The sequence below is a fragment of the Xyrauchen texanus genome, chromosome 42, assembly GCF_025860055.1.
Source record: "Xyrauchen texanus isolate HMW12.3.18 chromosome 42, RBS_HiC_50CHRs, whole genome shotgun sequence".
NCBI classification, from domain to species: domain Eukaryota; kingdom Metazoa; phylum Chordata; class Actinopteri; order Cypriniformes; family Catostomidae; genus Xyrauchen; species Xyrauchen texanus.
The window spans coordinates 18361055-18367183 of NC_068317.1; positions in this window are offsets into that span (position 1 = coordinate 18361055).

Sequence of the window (6129 nt, forward strand, 5' to 3'; positions counted from 1 at the left end):
GGAGCCCAGACATCTCTGATTTTGAGAAAAAGCCAATGAGAATTGCCTTGTGGAATTTGCATGCCACTCCCCCGGACATACGGGTATAAAAGGAGTGATGCTGCAAATACACATCAGCTATTGCATCGTCGTCAGGCGCTCCGAACGAGATCACGGGTCCGCTGCGAAGCGAACCGGCAAACGCGCCCCAGCGCTCGGTTGGAGCTTACGAGCGTGGTGGGGAGTGGGAGGTCGGTGGGGTTGTACCCGGCAGAGAGGCTCCAACTGAGGTCCCCATATCGCCCCCAGCACAAGCCGACACTGACCGCAACCAGGAAACACACACAAACAGAAAGACATCTTGAAAAAGACGCTTCACCGTTTGCGCCACTCTTTTAGAGAAATATACTCTTTTATTGGTATTTTTTTATACATATATATATATGGGAATATAAATATATATATAACAAAGTTATTCACTCCGTGAGCTCTTTTTCAGCTGCTGAAGTGCCCAGGGGTGTGTGCTCAGCACAACGTAGTATGCGAGGGGTAGGACCGCTGGAAAGCGCCGTAAAACCAACAGCTTGTAGAGATGAATGAATGGCAGAGGAATTCAGTTCTGTGACTGCTCTCTCGGCCCCGAAGGAGATATCTGATGTGTATTTGCAGCGTCACTCCTTTTATACCCGTATGTCCGTGGGAGTGGCCTACAAATTCCACAAGCCAAATCTCATTGGCCTTTTCTCAAAATCAGAGATGTCTGGGCTCCGCAGGAGCAACCCCTAGTGTCAACTCATCGACACAACGTCGAGTGAGTGATAGACCGGGACAGAATCATAGTGACTGGCCATGATCTGCATCATGGTAAAATGGTAATACTTTTTACTTTCCAATTCTGTTCTATACTATAGGTTATTATTGTTTGGATTGCTTTAATTCACAGACTCACAAATCATTCACAACCTTTAGACAGCCTGCTGACTCTGAGAAAAAAAAAGCTTGCTGTTTTGGGCTGCAGTGCTCACCTGAGTGTGCTTGGGGTTTTGTGTGATATTTGCCCACCTGTTTAAGAAGCAAACTCTCAGCAGAGTTTAAGAGAGACACCATCTGTGCAAAGTTAGAGGGGTACTGCATCTACTTCCACTTTTCTACTGGTTGCCTCATATCAAAATCAGTTCCAAAAAATTCACATCTCTCATCCTGTGATTTCTCTTCTGTCGCAGGTGTTTTGTGTGATAACTTTAGGATGGAGATAATAATTTTATTTGCACAGCATTAACAAGCACAGTAAACCTAATCAGCAAACCTAATCAGAAATTATACAACTTGTTTTGTAATAAAGCTTCCTTTCTAATAATTTGTTTTTATGTATGCAGCAACAATTCATATAATTAAGCAATATCACAATCACAATGGGGCTGTTTTACACAATATTAGACCAGCTAGTCATACTTTACTACTGTGTGTCTTGTTGATCCATGCATTTATCCACTGACTTACAAAATCCCAAGGGCCAGCAGTGGCAAATGTTTAAAAAGTGATCAAATTAAATATGTCAAAAGTTCATTTGTGTACTTGAATTAGACAGCAAAAATTAAATTGTACATTACATTATTAAAATTATAACTTTTTATTTATTTATTTACTTATTTAATTTGTGATGATTGGCTAATGCTATTATTTACATTTCAGGTTTGACTAGAAAGTGGGCAAATACACCTCTGATCTCGGGATCAATATCACAACGATTATTTATGCATCAAAATAGTATAAATTATTAGTGCATAACCCATTAATAGTAATAGTAATGGTAATTCATAATTAATCACGTTAATGTTAATATTAATGTTAATGTGAATATTCATATTAAAGAAATAGTTCACCCAAAAATGAAAATTCTCTCATCATTTACTCACCCTCATCCCATCCCATCCCAAAATTGTATGACTTTCTTTCTTCTGCAGGACACAAACAAAGAAGAATATTAAAGCTCTGTTGGCCCTCACAATGCATGTGAATGGTGTCCAGAACACTGAAGGTCAAAACCAGAGGCATTTCCAACATTGAAGGACATCCGGGGCTTAGCTCAGACAATTTCATTTTCACACTAGCAACCACTTCTCTGTAGTCCAAAGTTGGTGAGAGGGTATTCTTTGAGTTTTGCTCTGGCTGGGCCTGTTTCTACAGTTCCTAAATCTTTCACTCTAGTACTATCCTCGACTAACTCATCCTCTCTCCTCCCTGAATCATCTGTGATGCAAAAGAACAGATACAGCACATAACTTATTGCAAATCTGCTTCAAAAAACGAATTCATCAAGTGCTACATATTTGAAATTGTAGACCAATACCATTGAAGAAAATGTATTGGGAAGAGCAGATCAGTGGGATTGACCTAATATCTATCATGATTCTTGAATTTTCATGTACATTAACATAAAGTCATCACAAAAGAGTTATATTATAGTGAGTAAAGTGAGGTTAAAAAAATGTTGAATATAAATAATTTATATTTTTTGACATAAATAGTCAAAATGATGTATAAGATTCTAAGTTAAAGCAATACATGAATGACTTTAGTCTAAGTTCATTGACACACTATGGCATCGAACTGTATATAATTCTCATCATCTCTATGAGAATAATTCATCTGTCAAAATCCTTTCATTAGGATCATTAGGATCATTGGGATAAACAATGTTTCACTTTTAACTTTCTCTAAAGTAAAGTGACTGATTAAATGTTACCAGTTTCCATGCCTGATTCTGGCATAGCTGCTGCTCCTCAGTCTGTTGCTCATCTTTGCTACACTCTACAAAACCATTTAATCAAATCAAGGTGTATATTTACTACAAACTAATATCACAAAACAAGTCACACATACATTTTATGCTAATGCTTATTGGTTATCCTTAGTGAAAACAACACCTGATAAACAAGAAAAATACACACCGAACGGGACTAGAACCATGGGCTCCAGCATGAGAGATGAATGCGCTAACCAAGAGCTACCATGATGCGTCAATCCATTCAACTCGGTTTTGGGAGAGAACAAACCAAATTATAATTACTTTTTCACTGTACATCTTGCTATTGCAGTCTCTAGGCACAATCATGTTTTCAAGCAAGATTACACTTCATAGTGCTTGACGCATGCGCAGTGCTAATTGGTGCTATAGGAAGAGTAATCGAGCTTAAAAACATGATCGCCAAGGAGACTGCTGTCAAAGGGTGTGTTCCATTTAGAAGTGATCATGCCCAATGCACATTTTTCCTGAACGTGGAAGTGTTCCACGATTTGACTGTTTTCAATTTCTAGTCTCCAGTGATTTCACTTGCATTGGAAGATATTCTTAGTAGCTTTTGTGATGTTTAAAGTATTACATTTTTAACAAGTGTCAAAAAAGTGGCTGTATAGTGCCAATACTTCACAGAGTCGAGATGAGATGATATATTGACAGCACCTCAGCTGAGAGTGTAGATGATATGAAGTAATGGTCTGAGGTTACTATGTTAATATTCAGACACATCTCTAAATTAGGGGCAAGTGGGGCTAAGAAGTGGCACTGTTGTACAAATTGCATGGCATCATTATTCATTTATTTAAAGAAATAATACATTTTCAGCAACTTTAACGTTTTTATGTACATTATACAAGGAAAAAGTGTATGTTCTTCTGAGAAATTCTAGTATTATTAAGGTATGTTGTGCAAAAGCCATTTAATTGTTCTAATTTGCTATGTTTGGGGCTAGCCCTTCATCCTCATTGTTAATCAATGGAGATCTGGAGAACATCATGCGCATGTGCAACAAGCGTTCAATGATATGGCCTGAGGGCCAAGTTTACCTTATGCCTCCTACACACTACATGACATTCAAAGACGTCGGATTGTGGTACCGTTCATATTACACAACTGTCTGTCTTGTCATGGAAGTTGTAGGGTTCTCAACTTACATGCGGAATCTGCGACAGGGGTGAACACATTACAAAAAAATTTCACTATTGACGGTTCCTTGACGACTCTGCCTGCACTCCAAATTACGTTTCACAACAGAGTACATGCGAAAAGTGATAAGAGATATGAAAACAAATGCATGATCATATGTTATGCATTTCAGAATGTGATACGTTTTTATTAGCCTTCACATAATGTGTAAAGGCATCATATATTTTATTAGTTTCAACGTGAAAAAGTACCTCCTACTGAAAAATCAAATTATTTGCTTACCTGACTGTCCAAGAGAATTGACAATTTCTCTCCAACTCTTCTCTTTCTCCACCTGGTTGTGGTACAGTTCAGATGAAACATCAAGTAGGCACAGGTGCTCCTGCCAATGCTCCACAAATTTTCCCCCATTTCTTCAGTCCATTTAGACTTTCTTGATACCGCAGCCATGCTAGTTGATGTTCTGTTGCAGGTACATCAGGACTCCTCCCATTGAAATTTCCCGTGCCCCGTTTCTTGCTCTCTCATTGGCTGTAGTTCAACACTGCAGTTGTATTCAGTCAAAACGGATTTCACATTGTACAATATGGAATCACAAACTAGTCCAGATATTTAACATGCTAGATATCTCGATGAAATCGGCGTCGCGTCGGTGCTTCTCTCAGATCGCGTTGCTCACAGGCTTTTGTTGGCGATATCCACAAAACTGTCATGAGTGAAAATCGGGCATAAAATCATGTAAACTCGGCATCAGCCACTGAGCCATTGAAACGCTTCGATCCTATTAATGTCAAGCTGTTGACATGAACTTCGGAAGTTACCGGGTGCAGAGTGCACCTGTGTAATGAACTCCATTGGATAAGTTTAAAAAGCAATTTTTTTGCTAATGTGCTGCGGGTTGGATTAATTAAAGTGCACCATTCATCATTTCAATGAATTGTATGCCATTGCGTTGTTTTGTCGTGTTCTTGGTGCATTGGTTTGTGTAAGATTACAATAACTCATAAATATTGTAAGTCTGCTTTGATTTGATTTGTTATGCGGTTCATTCGAGTTAGTGAGATAATATGGACACCCTTTGACAATTTGCCTATTTGTGGTTTACTTGAACTTTTTGACGTGGATGTGCACGTCTTAGTGGTGTTTTGTGCCAGCTGGTAGATAGCTGTACGGTGTGTAAACCTCACTCTCCTGACCTCAAGAGGTGCACTAGCAACTGACTCTAGAGGCTGTGGCCTTTAGCCTCCTTGTTAGCGTGCACGCCTCTCATGCTGGGGATGCCGGTTTGAGTCCCATATGGATCGGGTAGAACAGAAGCGTCACAATGGTGCCATGACCCGGGTGGGAGTGAGGTTTAGGGGTGAGTGTAACGGGAGCCAGCATGTAGATAGCTGTGCAGTGTGTAAACCTCACTCTCCTGACATCAAGAGGTGCACTAGCGACTGAGGCTATAGCCTTTAGCCTCGTGGTTTGCGCGCCTGCCTCACATGCCGGAGACGCCAGTTCAAGTCCCGTATGGAGTGGGTAGAACAGGAGCGTCACACTAAGTTTAAATCATTCGGGACGTTTGTGTGGCATATGTTCAGAGGTTGCACTACAATTATTCATCAGTATTTATTCATCACTCTCTGTACAATTTCTGTCATGATCTATTTTTATCAGTCATACTTGTTTTCATTTTATAAGTACTAGGGCATTGAGGGACGTAGCGAACAACGATAAGCAGAATGATGCAAAAGTGAGTGCCTTTACCTACAACAATACAATATAAGCATGTTTACATGTGATTTGAAATCATAAGACTTTTCTCAGGTGTTTATGCCAAAATGTAAACAGGCATACGCACAACACATGCACACAATTTGGCATGGCCAGAACACTGGTTATGGCATTTACATGCAATGTGAATTCAAGGGAATGGGCAAAAATGTATGTGTGCCACCTTATAAATGTTGCATAGGCTTAACACTAGATTAAAGATGTAATAAAATGTCAATAAAACATAAGATTCTTGACCATCCCCAATAGCAAAGGAAGTATTTTATTTACAGAAATGTGCTTTCAGTTACATACCAGACTATGATTAATCCTGCATTATTAAACTTAATGCACCCAACATGCAGATAATACATTACAATGATGTTTTATGTAAATCAATAATGCACCTGTTAGGTAGATAGCTCTTTAAAATGTGAAGCTCATGC